This window comes from Acipenser ruthenus, chromosome 16 (assembly GCF_902713425.1).
Source record: "Acipenser ruthenus chromosome 16, fAciRut3.2 maternal haplotype, whole genome shotgun sequence".
Taxonomy (NCBI): domain Eukaryota; kingdom Metazoa; phylum Chordata; class Actinopteri; order Acipenseriformes; family Acipenseridae; genus Acipenser; species Acipenser ruthenus.
Window position 1 is genome coordinate 26,653,912 of NC_081204.1, and position 24,315 is coordinate 26,678,226.

The window sequence follows — 24,315 nt, forward strand, 5'->3', positions numbered from 1 at the left end:
AGTAGGTAAAGTAGTAAAATACTTAAAAAAATAGCCATTGTTTTAAACACGCTTGCACTGAATACTATAAAATGCTAATTATTAACCACTCCCTTTAATTTAACAGAAAATGTGGTGTTTTTAAAGTATTTTGGTTTAGGTTAAAAAGGTAAAGTTTAACTGTATTAACCCATTTGCATGGAATCAGCATATACCTGAAGCTGAAACTATAAATGAAGAGCTTGTACACAAACTAGAGTGCACAGCATGTATTAAACAGCCAGTCAGGAATAATGCATTTAGCATGGGGATCACAGAGAAAACACCTGTGAATCACACAAAAAAATCTGTGGTACAGTAATAAATAAAATCCACATAGACCACATTAGCACTGAAAATGCCCACATTGTTTCTCTTTGTTTAAAAGGGGTTGAGCTCATGAAACAATGTCATCATTCTTACCTGCTCTGCTCTTCTATTATCTTTCTCACATGCAGTTTTGAAAAAAAGCACATCTTACAGCAAACATGTATTTGAGATTAAGATGTATATGGTTTCTGGTATCATTGTAGGGTAAAGAAAGCACTGTGAGCCTTACTTCCAAATAGACAGTTACTATTTCACTACTGAGGGCAGTGTTCAAGCATGTCAGAGGCTGCAAACCAGGTCTGTCATTTGGGGTTTGATATTGACTGGGGAAAAAGAAAAAAGAGAGAAAAAAGAGGTCTTAATTTATGGCCGAGGGATCAACTTTACAAAATTTACCACTCAAAATTCGGCACGGGTTTTATCATATATGCGTGGTCAACAGCACTCGCTGTTGACCACGCGTTCTCACGATTTTATCTGAATGCGACATTTTAACCCAATCCAAGCTGTAAACAATTATAAAACGGCGTGTTTTTACAAAATTAAACAATAATAATATAAGAAATAATATAATACACAGAGGGGCGGGATGTACCCCGTCACAAAGGGTGTATAGGTGCACCATTTAGCTAAGCTATTCAGCTATGTTAAAATTAATTTTTTTACAGATTCTTTAAGAAAGTAATATTAATTGTCTTTCCTGTATTCAGTAGCCACAACTGCAATACCATTTCCTGACACTAAGAGGCAGGCTTAGGCCACACATCTTAAAGTCAATATGTCATTGTAATGCATTTTTTAACCATCAGGAGGAACTGTGTTGTAAAGGTTCAGTCCCTAAAATGTGAAGCCGATTGGACTTCTCTAGCTATTAGCTTCAGTACCATTTTCACTGATTCGGCTGACAGTTGAATACATTTCTGTCACTTTGAAAATGCTCGGAAGGTACTACACTGTAAAGCAGACATCTCCATGTTGGTTCACATCTATTTAGGTCCCTCATGCTGGACAGAGAGGGTCCCTTTTGTGTTTGAACTCCACTTAACACAAGCTGTGCCATCCTTCCTGCTGCAGTCGTGGAAATAACTATATTTCACACTTGGTGGATTTCTGTTTGTATCAGTTTACCATTGTAAAAACATAACAAAGTGTAATAAAGCATATTGGAAGTATAATAAAACGTAGGTAAGCATTGTAAAGCCCATGACCATGGGAAAACGGCAAAGCTACAGTGGTACTGTGGTACCATTTTATAAAGGTATTTATTCCCCTTTCTGTGTTTATTTTTTGTAGATGATCAAAAATCTATGTCTGTCAGTTCTTATATTTATTTATACCATCTGAAAAGTGAATTTACCCCTTCTTTCTGGTATTGCCTTGAAAGCCCTGAAGGTAGTTTTGATGTGTTGAGGTATCATGAGAACTGCTCAGATCAAATAACAGCAACACAATGAGGCAGTGCAATATGCCTCTATTGCATTTAAATACTTAGTTCAATTGGTTATTGAACACACAATGTATCTGTGTGCTCCGCTCCCAGTCTGCATTGGGAGAGGTGAGGCATGTTCCCAGCCCTCAGTGTTTAATTAAATTTCTTTCAGAAAACATGTTTATTTTTCCCAGGAGATGGCCAGGTCTTCTCCACGTGTGGACAGAGGCTTGTCAAACATGCACCCCCCCCCCCCCCCCCCCGAAGCAGCACCCTGACAGGCTGCTCTCTTCTCTCACTGACCCCTGTATCACACTGAATCGAAAAACACCAACTGTAATCGGTGACCTCATCGCCACATTCTTTGGGTTTTCTCTCGGAAACGGTGTTTAGCGCACAAAAATACTCAGAATGGGGCCAAACAAAGAGGCTCATCCTCTGGCGAGAGGGCCCGGTTTGCTTAACCATGTCCTTCCCAAACTGTAGGGCTCTCCATGCCCATTAAAGGAGTGCTAACCGAGGGTATAAAATTGCATTTCTTAGCTCTTATTAGCACTAGCAACATTATCACCAACCCCCATTTTGTGTGGTAAAAACAATTTAGTTCTTTGTTTAGACACGAATTTGGGATATGCAAATATTTCAATTACAACTCCGGAGAGGAAAAGTTGCTGCTGCTGCTAATCCCTATTAAATCCAGTGGCCTACAGTGACCTACAGCACAGGTACCAGGTTGCAGCAATTCTTCTATAGCATATTTGAACCAATAAAAAAAGAGTTCCACCAAATGTATCGATATCTTCAAACACTCAATCAAAAATCTAGAAGTAAAACAATGCTAGTGCCATCATCCGTGTATCAGGTATGCGTCTAATAAAGTGGCCACAAAGCTCTGACTGCTAATTTGTGTGAGTGCCCTTGGATCTCAGTTCAGCAGTAGGACTGTCCCAGATAATAAACAGTTAGCATTTGTCTTGGGAAATGCTGCATTATTAGATGTGCAAGGTGATGTCATCTCCCTCTGCCCGGTTTGATATCTCCTGACGTCCTTTATCTTTGTGCAAATGTAGGGTGGTTGTTCAGGGAGGAGAAAAAAAGAAGCTCTCTGCTTTGTTGTGCCAGTGACATGTTGTATTTATTTTTGGTTCACACAGGCTCCGAAACGGGGCTATTCTGGGAGACGAAAAAGCCTAGATGAATTAATAAGGGTCAGTCTTTGTGGGCCTTTGTAAATATTTAATAAAAAAACAGACCATCTTCTTTTGTTGGACGGATTTGTACCACACTGACTGTGTTTTAGTACAGTCAGGGTTTGGAGATAGGCCAGAGTGCTTTGCTGCTGTATACCTGTACACAACTGTCAAGTTGAATTCCAGGGGCTTTGTTTAACATGTATATGCCAAAGAAAAACAAGAACATTACTCCATTTTGAGCCCTGATTTTATCTATTGTAACTTAAATCATTTGGGACTGTAGTTTAAAGACTTATTTAAAAGTAATCACTCCAGAGAGGCTTTCTTTGTGAGTGAGAATGTACTGTAACACATCCTCACTATACTGTTTCTTTCTGTATTGTTTAATCTATTAGATACTTTTACAAAAGACAGTTCATCTCAGAATATTCTGCTTCCTAGTTTTGTATAAATATCTAAATGAGGAGTAGGGGGTAGAGATGGAACAATTATTCAATTACTGATCACTATGGCTTTTATTATGAGAACCTCATTGATCCATTAACAGCTCCGGCGCAGCAGTTGGAGCCTCATGTCGTTGCTAGACTAAAGCTCTTCCGTTTGTATTTGTTTTGTGATGAGAAATGTCAGAACTAAATGAAAAAATCAGTGTTCTTGCTTTTTAGTAATAGTATTAATAGTAATATTTTAGTCATATATTATCTATAATAAGATGCACATGACACATGTATGTTTTCAGCTGTATTTAAAGGCTTTTTGTGAAGAGTCTACATATTTATTTTGCTTCTTGCTTTTGAATAGTATAGTGTTGTTCTCAATGCAATGTGGATGATTTCCTGTCCAATATTCGATTATGAAATGTGTTGCTGATTGCATCTCTTACTAGACGGTGCAGCAATCTAATTCACTAGCTTCACTTTCAACTTAGCAGAGGCCTGGGTTCTAAAGTGGCTGCAGGTAATGATCATTTTATACTGGTACTGTCTTACAATTTAGGGGATCGTGGAGCTTTGGGGTCGATGTTCCTGGAGCAAAGACCACTGGGAAATTGAGTTATACAATGAAAAACAAAACAACAAACATGTCCGTGTGAAAGTGAACACATGGCTCCTCAGTGCCCTCCTGGCTGATTCTGTCCCTGGGGGAGATCATTGTTAGTTGTTAGTGTTTTATGACTCCCTGCCTTCCTGACTCCTGGGTGGGATGGTAGGCATGTCCTAATAACTGGCCATTATAAACATTAGCTGGAGCCTCAACACAGGACCAGGAGGAACCAGCTCTTGTTAGTTTCTGTGTCTACCTTTTTTGGCATCTACTGGTAAATTTCCATAAATCCAGGTCCCACCCCCAGATAACCTGCTTTCACTACATAACATATTGTTATAGGCCATTATACACCCTTAAACCACAAATACAACAAACCTGTAGAGCACCTTTCAGAGCAGGAGCAGTGCCAGGGTGCTTCACATCAACATTACAACTGACTGGCACACAAGGCACCATGCTTCCCCTCTTCAAGTAAGCACGCGCCAATTCTGCGCCGTGCCATTCAGTCCTGGACCTTTCTCAAACACTATGTTCCAAACTGCATTGGTTTTTGTGAATGGCCTTCTGTCAAGACCACCAAAAACCATTTCACTTGTGCCACCTTCAGAGGTGAATTATACAAAGATTTAGTGAATTTGCTAGCTGCGCCATCTAGCCCAGTGAAGGTGAAAGCTTGTTGTTGTGGGCTATTGTGGAGAGTGCTGAAAAAAATGTGGATCATTTTGATGTGTGGTACAGATAGTCAATGGGCTGTTGCCATCAGCTAAACTACCTTTAGGGAATGTAAACTATGTAGTGAACACACAACAATCAATTATATTGCAGTGTCAAATTGAACATGATTGCAGGACAAGGCAGCTTTAATATCCTAAACATGTAATTTAGTCCTGCTGGCTTTGCCATTTTGAATGCCATGTACAGAATGGGTAATGAGTACCTAATAACTGGTTTTAACACACAGTGGCTCCAGGTTTAGAGAAGGCTGTCCCTGAGCTCTGATTATGTTACTCTCAATGGTATTTGCTAAAAGGGCCAAACTAAATAAATTGAACTGAATAAAATACCCAGTTGGATGCTTGACTCAATATTCAAAGAGCCTTTTAGTGCTGGGCAGATTTCCAAGAGGGCTGTTTCTTATTTTTTCTTCTCCCTCCTCCTTTGGTTTACCCCTGGTTTATTCTTTTCTTTTTGCTCCTCAGACTGTTGTGTAGTGCTATTGAGAGCTGCACGTCTCACACGTTGCCCAGCGACGCCAAGCCTGCCCACTTCAGCATACTCCAATACTCCCAGGTTAAAGGTCAGGAAACCTGTGTCTTCATCAGCACCAAAACAAACCCATGTGGTGTGCTTTTTGCGGGCCCAGTGATGTCAGAGCAGGGGAGGGTGGGGTGGAGGAGAGAGCCCGAGAGGTGCCACTGACCATGGGCAAAGAGAGGATAATGGTTAGACTGTTTGCAATCCAGGAGCCATATGGGCACTTCAAGCACATGTTGAACAGTGACTGAAATGCAAGCAGATTGAAACTAGCCCACATGATTTCCATCTGAATACACCCACACGAGGCACGCAAGGCATAAAGTTGCAGTGACCCACAACCATGTTCAATATGACACTAAAATGTTACTCCTCGTGGCTACACAGTTTGGTACTCTGTTTGATCTGAAATCCATCTTTACATTCTAGTTAGTTTACATTCCCCAAATGTAGTTATAGCTGCAGGGGCCAGAGGATGCCTTGCCTTTGAAAACTGCTTGCCACTTCTAAAAGCTAAACATTTACTACTTGTGGCAAAGTAGTCCTTGAGGCAAAGTAGTCCTTGAGGGTTCAAAGATGTAACAGCCACAAATTGACTTACAGTACATTGACTAAAGCTTTGATTTTATGTAGGCATCATACAAGTGACGTTTCACATACACTTGTGATTTAACCCATGGTTCCAAGTACACAGGGATCAACATGTAGTTTTTCAAATGCTTAAACATGTATTTAAAAAAAATATGTATTTATAATATTTTTCCAACATGTGCAAGTTATAAGGTTTCATGTCATGCATGAACTCCATCTTGCGGATACACTTTTTCACCCCCTTACCCTCAAACTTACAGCTAATCAATCTGTTTTCAGGACCACTTGGGATTTTGAATACATGTTCAAGAATATTAAAACAGGTTTAAAAATGGCACTGCTGTTGTTTTCAGAGGGATACAACTGTCAGTTCCACCACTTACAGCATTCCAGGTCTGCAGTACTATCATGATATACAGAAGAGTAATTCTCAATTTTTAATTCTGTCTTTAAGAATTAAATATTCAAAATTCTAGGATTTTGCATATCGAAGATTCTAAAATACAAAGACATAAACAGGCATCCACAATGTGGCTGTTAGGAATGAGGAAAATGCCTGTCAGCTTGAAGTAATAACAAGGAATCCTTTGTCCCCTGCATGCCGAAAATCTCATCTTAGGTGTTTAGTGTAAACATTTTTATAATTTACCTTCCTGAAGCCTGGGATAAAGAGCACACTCAACAGTTTTATAATGAATTTGGGAGTAAAGACATAAACCATTCCTTTTGTAATCGTCCTTTTTTTGTTTATTTCTTAAACATAAAAAGGTCCTTACAAAGTACAATGCTGTGGCACAATTATTACGGTTATTTTGTAGCATAATGCAAAGTTTCCAAATTACGGCGCATTAGGATGATATTTCTTGGGAGGGACTCTGTAATGTAATGGTAGACTAAGATCGCTTAAGGAACAACTTGTATTGAGAGCTGTTGTCAGTCGCCCCCAGCGGAGTCATGTTCTGAACACACTGCCTCGCTGAACAGAGTATCAATTTATTGGCACAAGTCTTTATCCACTTTTATTTGGCTCTGGTGGAGTCACTTTGAAGTCTAACTTATATTCACCTGCTGACATTTCAAAAACCCATTCGTCCAGAAACAGATAATGCCGCTGATATGAAGTGGCGGGAGAAGGTGTTTATCATTGATAATACAGAGTAAGGTGCCATTAATACTGAGTCTGCTGATAGGACTGCTGCTTTCCTTGAACTTCTTACTTGTGATAGCAGTGGCGGCTTGGACTGATTGTAGGAACTATAATTTCCTTTACAATGGTAGCTGCAATTTCCAACGGGTGAAATGGACATCCTTTAAAACAATATATATATATATATATATATATATATATATATATATATATATATATATATATATATATATTATATATATATATATATATATATAGTGACAGGGCAGGGGGCCCTGCACACAGGGTAAATGTCTGTTTTATGGCAGGCAGGGAGTTAATATCCTCCCTGCCAAGAATACACGTGCAAATGTGTGTTATTGTTAATTGTATTGCTTAATTGTTAATTGTTTTTCGCATTTGGTGATTATTGTAAATCAGCGCCAGCTGCCTACACCTGTTTTTGTGGGGAATATAAACCCCTCAGAGAATTAATTTAGGGCTGTTGAGTTGAAGGAAGCAGGAAGCTGTGTGCCCTGCTGCTGAGTGGTCAAAAGTGAGTACTGGGTGTACCAATTTGTGTTTGTGTCAGGGCTGTTCCTGCTTATGTGTCGTTAGCGCTCTGTAAGGAGTTAGGCTTTTGTTTGTTTTTATTTATTTTGAAATTAAAAGTGCGTGTAAAAGCGCTTACCTTTTGGTCTGGGTCTCGATATTAAAGAAGGGAAAAGAACCCGAAAGCGAGCCGAGTGAGGTGAGCGTTATCACATGTGTGCTGCTTCAGTTATGCAGTCCTCTTTTTGGATGCCATCTTTAGTATTAAATAACGTTCCACTTTCAATTCACAGACTGTTCCAAAACAACTCCAGTGGTTATTGGATAGAATATTGAGACACAGGCTATTTGAAGAAGGGATGCAAGAGGAAGCATTTCTGATAGAGCAGCTGCAACGACAGAGAGAAAAGAGGGCACAGTGCCAAGAAGACTTCAACCACACAGCCATCATGTCTGGATATCACCTTTAGGAAATGTTCAGACTTTCTCAATTTATTTTAATGAGCACTTTTATGTTTTTTTTTTTTTTTTACTACCTGCTTACTCACATGTTAATAATATATAGTAACCATTAAAAAAAAAAAAAAAAAAAATTTGCCAAAATGAACATATATATATATTTTTTTCAGTGATCAACTTGGGTTTGTTAATCCCTAAATAGGAATCTGATGTTGGCTGTAAAGGTTACTGTATATTAACCATAACAAACATAACAGCATTTGCTAATATGTATGCTAACTGTGTACAGTTTATGTGGTGTTTTGGTTTATGAAATGTTTTGTGTTGATGATCCAATTTAAAATATGTACAAACTTTGTCGAACTGATAAGTGTATAACATTAACAAAGGATTCAATAAATGCCAAAGTATTGGATTTTAATCAATATTCCTAAATCATTGTGGCAATGTGCTCCGCCCCTGTGTGCATTTCTGTGTTGTATGTTGCGTGTGGTGTGTTAATGTTGGTGTATAGATATGGCTGCACGGGATATAAATGGGTGTGTGCAGCATGAGTTATTTAAAATGTATAATTGTATTTAGGCACGGGATTGCACATCACTTCACATGCATTTAAAGTATATAATATGTGAGCATGAGGTTGCACATAATTAATTCACGTGCTGGGATTCAAGTGAATAATTAATTAGTAATTGAATCCCGGCACAACAGTATATATAGATGCACGTTTTACTCACTCTGGGTTGTGTGTTCGGTGAGTGGAGAATGGGATTGGAGACAGAGGTAATAGTTGCAATAATAATCATTAGTTAAAATATCTGCTCACCGTGTTTTGTCTGTAGAGTCTGTTTTGTTTGTCTCTTTTGTTTTGGCTAATGTGCCGTGTCCTGTTTTGTGTTTAAAACCTTTTTATTTTGTAATAAACCTTCTGAACTCTACCATTGCGTCTCAGTTTCACTCACCACTACTGTCTGTCTGTGTTTCTTCCGGGTCTGACGTGTCACCACTCAGCCAGCCTTGTGACAATTATTCATGGTAGACTACATGTTTTTTAAAGGCTGACCCCCTGAAGAAGGCTGAAGAGTTTTTTCGAGACTGCAACAAATGCAGTTAGACTTTCTTAAACCGTAGTCGTGTGTTATTTTTTTTCTACAGCTATTTTCAGTTTATTGTCGGTAGGCTTTCCTGATGCAGCACAGGAATGCTCTGCTTCTTAAATGCTGATGAGTTTATCTTTTACAGAGCTACATTTCTTTGCAGGAGGGATTTGCTGTGGCATCCAGCTTTTCCTTTTTAGCAGCCTTCTCATGCTCACCTCAAGACGACATGTTTTTCCAGGATCCCTGACGCTTCCTTACAGCCGCTGCTGAACAATAGCAGGAATAAATGGGCTTTTCCAAACACTTTCACTGCAGCCAGGAGTAGTGCTGTGAGGATCAGCTAAAGAAATATTATCCTTAATAACATGTACCGGTTTTTGAGTTTATTCTAGAGAGCCCAATACTCACACGCACTCTGTAAACCAGTACGCTTTTAGTATGGGGTTATGGGGTCAAAGTAAGATTTTGTATATCCGCTGTGCGGCTCCACCGTTTTCCACCCAACTCATGCAATTGTATAACAGGTTGGATTTGATCATCAAATGGGAATCTGAATGATGTTTGCTGTAAAGGTGATCACATATTAACTATCCAATAACAAAAAATCCTAACATATTAGAAAGCTAAGGAGCCAATGGGGACATGCTCCTGATAATATCACTTTTGTTATCTCTGGGCCATAAAAAAGTATTGAAATGTTCATGCATATGAAATACAGTAGCACAACAGCATACAGAACACTGCAATGTGTATATTTACAGCTCTCTTGTGTTCATTATACAGTATTGTACTGTACAGTATAGTATATTTTACTAACAAACTATATTGCAATATAATATTATATTTTAAGTTTCACAGCAAAAGCAGAAATATTTGTTATACCAAGAGTGTTTTAGTCCTTTTTTTTCCCAGGTTGCTGGTGATCTCTGCTTTTTGTCAAGAGACCTTCTTTGGAACCAGTGTATTGTCAATGTATGGCAAAAATGGTTGTAGGCTATATAGTTACAAGAGTTGCCAAGGTACATTTCTGAGTTCAGTCCACATCTTAGGCAGACAGGACAAGATATGTGACTGATGCAGTGAATATTCTGAAAGCCTCACTCTACACACCATTATCTTTGCATGTAGGCTTCCATTATTGCCTCAAGTCCAGATAGGGATCCTGCCTCCTCCTTCCTCCCTCTTATCAGACTGAATCTCCTCAGCTTCTCTGTCCCTCAGCGCTACCAGCCCAGGACTGCTCTGGTTCTACTGCAGAAACAGAGCTGGCTTGTTTTTGGAGCCACTGGCACTTTAATCTACCAGAGAGATCTGTATCCCTGTATCCATGAAATAAAGAAATGCAAAAAACAAGCAGACTACTGTTTTTTTCTTTTTTTCTCACCTGTGGGGGTAGGAGGAGTATTTATAAGGTAAAATAGGAGCCTTCTGGGGAAATATAAAGATAATAATCAACATTTTATTAGTTTCCAAACAGGTTCTGTAATCTGTAGCTATTGAAAAGACACAAGTCAGCCAAGGAAGATGGAAGTGGTGTGTGTATGTCACAGAGGACAGGTACTCTCACTGAAACCACCAAAATTGTTAAATACCAATGTAAACTAAAAGAACACCAGTTTTAGCCCCTGTCAGGAGGACTGAAGATACATGGGCAATCTCTGTTCCTGTTGTCCAGCCAATTGTTTTTTTTTTTTCATCAGCTGAACTAAGTTACTGAACCCAGGATACAAGAACTCAGTCTGGGGAGTCTCCTGCTGGACTCGATGGGTGCCTCACTAGCAGTGGGAGTGAAAGCCGATGTGGTGAACCAGGCCCAGACCACTGTCCACCAGGAACGCAGAGGTCAGTGCAGATCGGCAAGGTGACAGGAGTGGGATTCAAAACACACTTGCATGCCTTTAATCTGATTAGTATTTTGTCCCAGTGAAAAATATACAACTGTTGCCAAACTAGAAATAAACCGCACACAGATTTGCTATGGCGTAAGGAGGGGTATGTGGACCCATCCAAGAGTATTGTATGAATCCATCCCCAGGGCAAAAAGCTTTTATACCAGGAGCAAGAAGTTGCTTTGCCTTTAGGACATTCTCAAATGCTTTCCGTGACTGTAACCCTTTTAGTAGAATCCTAACAAACTGTAGGACTAATTAGTATGTGATATAATTTCCCTACGATACCTGGGAACTCCACCAGAAGCAGTTCAAACCCTTGAATAACAAATGAACAAAGTGGATAATCACAAACTAAATACTGTCATCAAATAGATCCCCTTGGGTGGTTCAAAGTCTCTGATCTGTGAAGTACATGATGATATCCCTCCCCCTGCCACGCCACCCATCAGTGCATCAAAGGAGCGCTAACCAAGATTTTAAAATGGGTTCTTACTATCACTTCCTGACCTGTTTCTCATGTAGGAAAACTTGGTTCTTTGCTTATTTTTTATACTTTCATTTGAGCTATGCATCTCTTGCTGCTATTTCCTCATGTCAATGATCTAGCTACAGTCAGACTACGTACCTTACAGCACAGGTACCAGATAAAAAGGTAGAAGTTGCATCGCTTTGTTAGTTTCAGTCACGATAGGCAATATAGAGGGTCTGACAGACTTTGACAGAAAATGTAAATTAAAATTGCCATTCGGTTAACAATGCAAAAAGTTATAGAGAACAGTGGTTGTAAGTTTTACAACAACAACCATTCCAAAAAGCATGCCTTAGTTTTAAACATCTGTGGCACCAGGAAAATCTACAGACAAGTCGAACATGTCAGTTTCTAAAGTACCTGTTCTAGGACTATATGCACCTCCAGAAGCATACGCACTTATACTTGTAAACTCAATGACATCATCAACTCTTTGCTCTGGATGGCCAGTAATATATTACAATTTCAATTGATCCAGACTTGATGTTTATTAGTGAAACCCCAGCCAAAAATAGCAATACTGCAAACCATTAACCTTGTTATACACAGTTTAAACACAGGACACTACCCTCTGCACCACTCAAAGGTTTACAATATCAATGAAGCATCCACCTAAAGCTTAAAGGTGTCAGTGCGCTCCTTTGGTGATGTAAACTTCATGTGCACTAAAGGCTCCAGCAGATATTCCCAGGGCATATTTCACAGGATGAACCGACAACCTGTGTGACACACATGACACGCTGCTATTGAATAAAGGTGTTAGCATGTTTCTGTGACCTAGATTCCTGGATTTCTAACAACATATCAAGAATTATCTACAGGATGGGCAGGCATGTTTGCTAACCCAACATATCTCCTATAAAATCTCAGCTGTGATGCTGTAACAGAAGCGGGTGTGAAGAAGGGTTGTTTATTTTGGCCATAACAACTGCTAACTTTGATGTTAAACACAAACCCATGCGAGAGAAAAGGAAGTGCCTTCATGTTGATGTCCAAGTCTTACATTTGAGTGAGCAAGCTTGAAAGGAAGTGTTGCAATGGGCCTCTTGGTCACGGCAATCATGTTATTCAGATTAAATCAGGGGTTCTGTTTGAAAGGTCAGTGCAGGTGTCTGAACACAATAGAACGGCGCTGAAGGTTAATGGAGGTGCTTCACAGCATACCTGGGGTCAGATTACAGCAAGGGTCAAGGGGCAAGCCAGACCTAAAATGTCGGTGCTTGTGAATGACACCAGACCAAAGCATTATACAAGGGGGGTGAGGGGGTAGTTTCTCTGAAATATTGGCTGACACATCACAGGTGTGGATTCGATTTAAATTATAAACTACAAACAAAAAATGGTCATGAAGATAACTGATGTTTTTTTTTTATTTTACAGCTTTAGCATAACTTAATTGCAATGATTTTTATCATATGAGAGAGCAGACTTGAGGGTTAATGTCTCCAATAAAAGTCTTATGACCCAAACCCCACAAATTTCTTTAGAAATACTAGTTATACTGCAATCATTTTAAAATTGTTTCAGTACATTTCAACACATTCATTTTAAAGTTTATTTTTCTGCAGGTCTCCCAAAAGCACCTCTCCATAATCTCTACTTCTAAAGAACTCCTGCAGCCGTGTTATGAAAACAGTTATTAGCTCAGTAAAAATAACGATTGTTTCCAAGATTATATGAAACAATGAAACCTAATTATCTACCTGCCTGCTAGCAAAACAACTACTGTTCTATCTGATAGTTAAGAACAGATCAGAAACAACGCTGAACAGAACAGTAGCACAACATGGCATTAAAATCAAAGTTTTGTATTCTAATAGCTTTTCTTTTTTTTAATCACTACTTACAAGACAACATGAGATACACATTTTTATTTGGAGCTGTGCGATGCTTTGTGCTATTTATTATTAGATACAGTGATTTTACAAGTTCCTCACTGCATACATAGGTTTAATAAATAATTTTTTATCAGTTTATTACTGTAAGGAAGTAACCCAGGGTCAGGCGGTCACATCTTAATTAGTGAGGAAGTATTCCCAATGGGGGGAGACACAGCGAGCTTGTGGTTGCTAAGAAACTACATTTCTACATGGGCCTTTAAAATAGGTTTCAATGAGTAACAAGTAACAATGACCACGTGCTACCTGTTTGGATGGGGGTTCTAATGAGGGTCAATACTAGGCCATTGCTTTGTTATTTCCCTTCTTTAATGGTTTGTTTGTATTTGGTAAATATAACAACACACACATTTATAAGCTGATTAAAATATAAGCTTCAATCAACTTCAAAAGGGCTTTTTCCAAACTAAGCTGAGCAGGAATTTTATCGTGTTGTCACTTTGTTAAACAGTATGCTGATTTTATGTGACATTTACTCTGTCCTATATCTGCTATACATTACCTACTCTGTGAAACATCTTCCTTCCGCATGCTACAGCTGTCTTTTGCTTCATCTGCTACACCTGGCCTATGCCATATCTTCCCTGTGCCCTGTGCTGTATCCAACTTGTGCGATATCTTCCCTGCTCTGTGCTATACCTATGTTGTGCCCTAAGGTATACATGTCAAGTGCTATATCTTGCCTGGTTAAAACCTTCCCTGTTCTATATGTTCCATGTGCCAGTTCTGAGTAACATTTGCTACTATATCAGCCACAGGTTGTGTCACACCATGTAAACTAATTTAAGACACTAACAACACTATACAGTTTTGATTTCTGAACAACAGACAGCTAAAACAATACTCTGGCTAGAAACTAGCAGAACGACAGCCAATGCAAGAATGCATTGTATTTCAGTTCTGAAATCTGCCAACTCTTATGAGTCACACAGAACTTCAGACAAACTTATTAGTGGATTACAATCTCTATATTTTTCACACTATAAAGTATAAAATAAATACTTATGACAAAATAAAAAACAGTGTTGTGGATTGGCATAGAGGGCTTCCAGGAATTCTCTGGGTTTTTCTGGAACTTTTCCACTGTTTCTCTGGCGCTTCCCTTCAGGAACTTTGGACCGGAGCCTCTGCCTTTTCCCAAGGATAACACAGCCTCGTGACAAACAGCCGGGGAGGTGAGAGGTGCCCAAACACCCCACTATCAGCACCCAGTGAATTCAGCATTAATTATATAAAAATGATCTGACCATTGTTTAGCCCTCTCCTTGCTAATAAATCACCCAACACACAGCCAGGAGCCTTGGCATTACAGACCTGGCTGGTGTCCCTTTGTTTGCCTGGTGTCTCTCTAGTTTTCGTAAAAAATGTTTTCGTATTTACAAAAGGAGTTTTAGCGTATATACTGCAGCTGAACAAAAATACTAGCGAATTGTAGCACATATGAGGACTATCCCTCACATTCCTAATTCATTTGTTATGTAACTAGAATCCCTGATAAGCATTGTGTAATATATAAAAGCTTCATCTCAAATTGGGCCTACATGACCACAGTACTGTGCTCGCAATGCAAGCTGACATAATCTGTAAAACTGCAAAACTGAGGGAGAATCAGAAGAATTATTATTCGAGTTCTATCTGCTGCTCTGTGCTCTAAACCAGTACAGTTGTGCCATTTAATACATCTGAATTTCAATATCATTTTATTTTACATGAAAAATGCACATATGTGAGAACCACTGCCATAGAGTAATGGTCAATTTCTCCTTCTAGAAAAATGGAACCTCTTTTGTTGAATCATTGCTGCCATTGCATTTACATACTAATTCCAGTGGTTGTATTTACATTGATAGTACTAATTGCTGTTAAGGAAATTGATTTAAAAACAACGACTGCTTTAAATACAGCTATGTAATGCAATGCTGTATTAAATGTAATTGTCAGTGCTCTGTATAATAAGACTGGTGCCAGTAGTTGGAAGGACTGTTTCTGTTTGATGCTTTGGACCTTATTCCCCAGTTGTGGTTGTTCATAATGCTGCTATTAAGCTATTTACTGGTATGATCATATTAGCTTTATCAGCAGATAAACAACACATTCCTTCAGTCAACCCAACAGGTGTCATAAACTGAAGAATTCAGCATACTGAACTAAATTTACTTTGACATTTGCTCCAAATATCACTACTTTTTTTCTAAAAGGAATATAATACATGAAAACTGTAAACAAACAACAGTATCATATTTTAAAGCACAAGTCTCCCACAGTCACATTCTTTACACTAAAATATAATTCATTGATGTGTGTTTAAAAAAATGCAGCCTTCTGTGTTCTTCACTTTGTTAAACAGTACAGTGCAGTTGTTCCATTTTTTCAGTAAAGGTCATTTTGCTCATCCTATCCCTATTGGTCCTAATGCATTAATTTTATTGCAGCCAATCACACTTCTCACATTAACTAGAATGGAATGTTTTGTTATAGGTAATATTCATACGCACATGAGTGAATTCATAGCCAAGTAAATGCAAGAATCAATTGTATTTTAATTGGCTTTCATAACTTTGAAGCTGAAAGGGCGTATTTCCCACTCCACCTCAGCTTTATGTGTGTACAAGTTAACAGCACTTCTATTCAGTTTCATAAATTGTTAACATAACTATCAGTTTTCCTTTCTCTGAACTTCAGTCCAGTAAAATATAGATATTATGTTGGTAATGTAACCCTAGCCAAACTGGGATTCTACCCCCTGGGCCATATGGATGGTTAATAATGAAACAGCGTCCTCGAGTTTACAGGTATGACCAGGTTTTCAATCTGACCACTGAGAAAGCTTTTGGATCATCTACGACTCTAGTATCTAGAGACAAATCAAACGCATCTACAGCACGTCTGTGCTCCAGGATGCTACAAATGAGAATGAATGGAATAACTTCCATTTAAATATTTCCTTAAACCTGTGTCATGAGTTGTTAATGTAACTACCCCTTTCCTTAATCTTAACTGTCACTCTCAGCCAATTTATTTGTCTACAAGTCGAAATCTGGTTACCAAGTAAATATGTAGGAAGGACATTGTGCTAAAATGCTTTTGCTTTACAGTATGAGTTACAGTAAATGGGTCTTTCGAAGGCAATGCTGTAATGTGCACTACAATGACAATAGTGAAGTATGTAGGGAAGCATGATGACAGCTACATCAGTAAAACCAGTGGGTATAATAGAACCACAGTGTAACTTTATCCTATTTTGATTATGTCAGTATACCATTAGCCATTGCAGGACCAGTCTGCTGGAACCCCAGTACCCCAGTACTGGGGGGGTTGGGTGGTGTATTTGGAGCAGATTTAGACCACAAGGTATGTGTAGAGATGACAAGAAGTTAGTGCTGTTTCTAAATGATCCACAATTCCTGGGGTGACACCAGGCTGCAGTGAAAGGGGAGTTCTGACTGAGTAGCTCCTTTAAGGAGACACAGTCTCTCTCTACTACCCCCTTTATGAAAGCTCAGGAGTGCTTAGAGTATACAAAGAAACAATTAGATGAGCTTATGTAAGATCTTAATCTGCACACGTCCGTGTGTGTCCCTGAGGTATAACCTTCATGTACAAGCAGTACAGGTCCAGGTTACTGAACCAATAGACTTGCTTTTAATTTGTTATTATGTGTCTGGGGTCTTATTGAGTGACTTGACATCTCTGTATAGTTAGAACAGTCCCTTTCTTAATTTAAATATGAAATTAAACGTGTCATGTGTACAATGTCTGCCTTCATTTGGATGCAGATGGAGGTCACTTTTTCAATTCGGGCAACGATGTACTGTTCCATATCCAAAAAGTCATTATGACAGTTAAAAATATGGTATGTTGTTTTGAAAACTGTTTCAATCACTTTTGAAAACAGACTTTTTTCCATGTCCAGCAGGGTCAGGAAACAGTACCAGTTGGTGATTGATTTATCACTCAGTGTTTGTTATTAATGAAACCTCTCTGTGTCACCAACTCCCTGGTGAGTGAAGGGCTTGTCACTTCAATGGCATTGGGGAGAGATGGACTCAAAGCACTTACCTTTCTGCTTGCCATAGCCATATTGTTATGTCAAGATCACAAGATACAATATCTCACGATCTCGACATAATGGCTTGAAATGTGAAAATCCTGAGATAAATTATACCCTATCAGGACCATACTATACAGCAAGGGTGCGTCTGCAAATTTTACCCAGAGTATGGGATTATCTTCAAATTACCAATTTAGGAAATTAACAAAGAGGATTTACTAAAATCTGGTAAAAAAAAAATGTGGTCAGATCAGTCAATTTGAATCACCTAGAACCAAATGCGCCCCAATTGAAACAGTTAGTTCGACTGCTTGTTTTTCACAGAGTGAGAGGATAATCTGTCCCATTGTATGGACCTCATTAATATTTAAATTAGGGTTACACCCTCGTTCCTTAAACGATTTCCAGGTATTGTTTGTAGATGAAGCGACAATTGTTTACACTTTTCTATCTCTGTTAAAAGCCTGTTTTGGCCAATGTAAAACTTAACATTAACCCTATATTTCCAATTGTTATATTCTGTTTTCAGACACCAATATGGATATGCACATACAGGTCAGACCTGAAACTGTTAGTAGCAGCAAGCCAACTGATCAATTTATAAGGTCTTCAGAAAGGACATTTTAACCAAACTGGAGACAAATTATAGAAGAACAAATGTTCTTTAAAACTGGACATGATTGTGGGACTGCAGCTATCAAGCATGTCAATCCAATAGCACAAATCCTTTTACAAGCTGTTTTGCCTGTTTAAACCACGGTGCTTGTTGCATGTTTTTCTCCGGGGCCCGTGGAAAGTTGTGTTTCCAATAGGAAATGTTATTTGGCCTTTGCTGAGGGAACTCCCATGGAAGGCTGGGCTTGCTGTGGGCACTGTTTGTTTTTATTCTGCACATAAATAAAACTGTTTGTAGGGAGGAGATGCAGGATCCTGTTGCTGTAAAAATCCGCAAGATTTATCTTGTAGGAAGTGTTGGGCTCTTAACTCAGCTGGCACAAAATAGGCTGCTGTAAAGTTTCTTATTATTTTTGACACTTCCATGAACAGAGCTGCCCATATGTCAGACATAACAGGAGCCTTGTTCTGTATAGTAGTAACACGTGTATATAGTGAAAAAGACAAATCGCTATTTTGTTGAGCTCAGAAAAACAAAAGTATGTACTCAAGAGTGAAGCTGTTCCTCTTTAGATAAATGTTTCTTATGGCACACTTCCAGAACTGACAATAAATCTTTGTGGGAATCCTGGGCTTTGGGGTTGTAAAGGCTAACACCAGGCAATGTTTTATGTTAACCTTTCAAAAAACTAGTTGTGGGTGACGTTTTCACCCGTGTTACTCCATGCACAGAGTTCATGCAACAAAATCACGTTGATTCAAATCACTTGAGTTGCATCAACTCTATTGCTAGAAGGAAGTTGCCGTCAAGTGGTCTAGTGTTTCTTAGGCTTTACAGTTTTACTCTGATCAATAAAGAGATTCAAAATTGCAGTACATTGATAAAGAATTTATGTTGAAACGTTTGCCTTTAAAGTCAAAGAAAACCCAAAATGCAAGTGAAAGGAAGAATAAGGATGAACTGTAAATACATTTGTATACTTTAAAATATCATTAGCATTTATTTTGATTATGAGCATGCTGTAGGGCTGTTAAAAGCCTTGTCTATATATTGCCCTGGCCTTGTAGGGAGTAACTAGCTTTTCATAACTCAGAGTGCAGCTGTGATGCTTAATAAGCTGTTTTGTACAAACCATAATTAACCCAATTAAAACTGGTTCTAAAACCACTTACTTTTATTAAAAGTGACATGCTATAACTTTAGGTAAAGTGTCACGGAACGCCTAATAACACATTATACAAATGAAACACTAGATTTTTCCAATTAAATTGCACAAGTTCTTATTGTTTCATCAGCCGGTTGTTTCTTTCCATTAGCAGCCCGTTGCTTATGTTGCCTATTTAAATAGTAAAGAAATCATTGAAACTGTCTGTAAACGTGTGATTTTCCTGTGTTTAATGTAAGCTCTGAATCAACGCAGGGTTAATGAACTCTTAAATTAAGTTATACATAGCTGGTGTATATCAGCAATTCGCACTCACCAGCCTTGTTGTTCGACCTTGCGATGGGTGGGTATAGAACTTTACTGCCTGTGAGAATTTAGCAAAACTCTTAAATGTAACTTCTTGTTTTTAAATGTGGAGCACAGTGCTCAACAAGAATGCATCTCAGCATGCACCTGAGTTCTAACCCTGTCTCACCCCTAGCTAATGTCTCCTCCTTAGCCCTGTCTCAATATAGTGACCATTCGCACATGCTGAGAACTGTCTCATTCATTTAACATTGGTTCCAAGGTGCCCTTTCAATCTCAAAACTCTCCAACAGCTGTTATATCATCACACGGTTATGTATTCTGGAAACTGGTACCTCTTCTTAAGCCATTCCTTTTACATAAAAAAACCCCTCTTTTAGTAAAAAAAAAAGTCTGCTTTTTCATTTTCTGTAGATAGAAGCCAGACAAAAGACCCCAGATCCCAAGAGATTATCTGTGTCTGTGTTCACTGAGGTGGATCCAATCCTCTGTCCTGTTTGGGCTCCTTAGGAGACCAGGAGGAGAAGCCTAGTCATTGTTTATCAGATCTTTTAGATCTTTTTACAAGACCTGCAGGAAATGAAGAGGCGCTGTGTTGTGCATGTTTTGAGTGAATAAAACACATGGATAATGTCAAGCAGGAACTGTTTATTTGAGTATGTGTGAGGGTGAATGAAAGTGTGTGAATAAGTGTCTGTGTGTGCAGGATTATGTGTGTTGAAGTGTGAAAGTGTGTATGTGAGAGAACATTTAAATGTGTTTGTACTGCTGTGGTGTGATGGGGACACTTGCCTCAGAAATCAATTCAAAGCAGGGCTGAAGTTTACTGCATTTATCAAACACTGCTCAGATCAAACAGCACTGTTCTAAATATTGTGTATATTTGCACGCGAGAATATGTGTAAGGATGCGTGAATGAGTGGTGTGAGGGATGTTTGTATGTTTTGGTTTGAGTAAGACAGTATTTTCAGGTCTGAACTGTTTATGCAGTTTCATGCACACCAGTAGAACTAATTGACCTGAGGGAGAAAGGCTTTTAAAATGGCAATCTGGGATTAGTTTTGGTTGAGCAGTGCATGGGGGATTGTCTCAGAACATAAATATCTTAAATACCCAAGTGCAAGTTGCTTTTATTGTCCATAGTTAAGTTGCAATCAAGGAGCACTGAAGTGGTCCAGTGTGTAATTATGCAGCATAAAACTGCAGTTTAAGATCACTAACATTAACATTCTACCTGAATTTTCCATACAGTACCTTTTGGTAAAAACCTTTTGTCTGGCACACCTCACTCCTGACCTGAACACCCACTGACATTCAGCCCTGGGCCTCTCTCAGACTGAGACTGGCAATTGTATTGTCCACTTGGGGCTTAGTGGCGACCTCATGTTTCCAGAAGAAAAAGATATTATGCTTAGTGAATTAATATACCACCCCACCATGCCCCTGAGTGACTTTGTCTTTTTATACGCACTAACTGGCAAGTTTTATAAACAGACAGCCACATGCAACTTCAGCGCCAACCTTGCAGTTCCAGCTGCCACCCTGGACTTTCTAAAGGTAATCCCTTAAGCAAGAGAACTGAAATAAGACTGTCTCCCCAGGAAAAGGATAACCAAACTGTATAGAATCCTGAACCCATCGGGCTTTTACTACAACATTCAATGCTCTGTCCGGCTGGGACTCCAGCCAAAATTCCACTTGTTACTCCCCAATGACATCAGCGCTTGGCACACCAGCCTTTGGGTTCTCTGGTTGGTGTTTGCAGAAATGAGGTCATCGCAGGCCTGAATCAGATGGGATCTATGTGGGCTGTGTGGTGTGTTTTGCTTCATTTTTTTTTTTTAATACAGAACTGTCCCAGTTCAAGAGAATGTAAACAGCCCCCTTGCTCCCCTGCGACGTGTGTATAAAAACTCTCTTTCTCTGGGGCTTGAGTCTGCGCCAGCCCGATGACAGTGGCTCTCTCTCATCTGCTGGGTTATTACCCGGGCAGACAATGAGCCTCATTATCCAAGAGCAGCACTCACAGACACCAGCGAACAGGACACACAACTCGTTTTCTTTCGCCTATGTTTACTAATACACTGCCTACACTTCATCCAGTGCTTTCAAAACCCCAAACAATTTCATTCACACTGCTGGGAGAAGGAGGGGAGAGGGGGATATATTACATACATCACTACTCTTCTAAAGGAAGCTCTTTTTCCCAAATGGACACTCTTGAAAACTATTAACAAAACTAATTTACTGATTTACAATTATGTACTGTCTTATACATCAAGTGAGTTTCTTTGACATATAACAGAGAAGTTCAACACTGGTATGCCATTATAATCATAGTGTGTTAACCCACAGAAAGCAGAACCACAGACAGACCACAGCTTTACCAGCTAACAGCAGCACACCTATGATATGATGATACTGCAATATAATTACCATTGTATATTGGTTAATACCATTCTAATACCACAGATATGCCATCCTACCACTGTGAAATATCATACCATTGTAGCTATTCTTCTGTTGCCATTGGGTCATTCCATACCAACTCAACCAGAGCCATTTCCCAACCGTCTCAGATTTTGCTAGAAAAATTAACCTGGGGGTTTTCGGGCCAGCTGAGTTCAGAAATGTTAATCCATTTTTTTTTTAATTTCCCCTTCAAGCTGTGATCTAGCAAAAGTCAACCTAAAGTGAAAAAGTGACCCTGACCAGAAAAATGATCCTGGGCTCAACTTTGACGCTGCCATCATGTGTAGCACCTCGTTCGACTCGTAATGAATAGAGCTTTTGAGTATAAGATTCCAGGAGCACCTAACTCACTATTGGCAAGTTGCTAGACGAAGGGTAAGTTACTCAAACTGTTATTTGGCTCAACCCTTTACCCTGTAGTGGATGCAGGTCCTAAAATGTTAGTATTGCTGTAAGAACCTTAGGGACCACTCTTCCAAATTTTGTCCCCCCACTAGTCAAACCCCCTATGAAATTTGCATTTTTAGTATTTCTACCAAGTTTAGGCCAAAATAACTCATGTGGGAGGGCTCCAAAAAATCACCCAAAGATATTTTTGGATAGATGATAATAAAGCAAAACATTTTGGTATCCACAGATTTTAGATTTTTGGCAGATTTTTGAAGTTGCATTTGTCATGCATTCGAGCATTGCTTATGGACACTTTGTTGAGGCTAAAGCACCACATAGTCCTGACTGAACTGGCGTTATTCTTCAATTTTGCATTGTCTGGTGTTAGATCTATAGTAAAAAGTGACAGAGTGTGCTTATTGTGGCACCAGCTTGGAGCTGAGGGTTTATGAACTTGCGTGTGGAACTTAGATTTCTTTGTTACAGTGACACATTTCAAAATACCAAAACCTCAATTAGGTGTGTTTTAAAAACTACAAACTGATAGAAAACACAAAAAAATAGATTACCATGGTAAACTTAAGGAACTTGAGAGGTTAACAACTTCCGGAGTCACTAGAATTTCATGTCTACTCCTACTGGAATCAAACTAAAAATCTCAGGTCTTAAGACAAGTATATAACTACGCAAAAAAGTTAGGATCTTAACCATTTTAAAAGTTGCATGCAGAATGTCGTTGTTTAAAACTGCTATAGAAACCACACATCACAAAGTTCAGTACTCATCAAATTTAAAATGATTGTGGGCGTGAACTGGAATGGGGAGCCAGATTTTCTTCACAATGTTCTTCTCTTTTTTATAGGGTGTGGTGCCTACCTAGGGGGATTCTTGAGAAAGCCATTTGCTGCATTTTCATGCTGGCGATTGAATCAATTAACCCTCCTGGGCAGGCACACCTGAAAGTCTGGAGTTTAAGTCTTCAGTGACAGGGAAGCTCTACCTTGCCACAATATGCCAAGTCCTATTTCTTCAGGATGTGTCAGTTGCCAGTATGCATAGCGCCTGGACACTGGAGCGCCGCACTGAGCAGTGTTCAAAACCACATGGCAACCACACTGCATTGCCAAGATGGCGGAGGCCATGCGTATGCAAACAGTGGGGTAAACTGGGAAGTTTTCTTTGTGAAAAACAGTGAATTTCCATAATTATTTCAACACCAGACCTCACAGCCTAAGGAAATTTTGAGAATGGAAACCGCATACAGTATGGTAAGCATGTCATTAAAATAATGAAATGGTTGACCCCTTAAGCACCTAAGTGTGCCAAGAAGATCTATTTCTTTTGTGTTTTCTATCAGTTTGTAGTTTTTAAAACGCACCTAAGTGAGGTTTTGGTAGTTTGAAATGTGTCACTGTAACAAAGAAATCTAAGTTCCACATGCAAGTTCATTAACCTTCAGCTCCAAGCTAGTGCCACTAGAAGCACACCCTGTCACTTTTTACTCTAGATCTAACATCAGACAAAGCAAAATTGAAGAATAACACCAGTTCATTTAGTTATTATTATTATTATTTATTTCTTAGCAGACGCCCTTATCCAGGGCGACTTACAATCGCAAGCAAATACAAATACATTCAAGTGTTACAATATAAGTCATACAATAAGAACAAGAAATACAATAATTCTCAAGTGTGACAAACCACAATTCAATAATACAGCAGATAATAGTGAAAGTTACATCAGGATATGATTAAGTAGTGATAGTTACATCAGGATATGATTAAGTACAAAATACTACAGATTAAACACTTGGGAGATTACAATATTCTGAGGTACAGGATTAAATGCAGTAAAATAGGGGGCAGATAAGAGCAAAATAAAGCATATTTAAATGAAG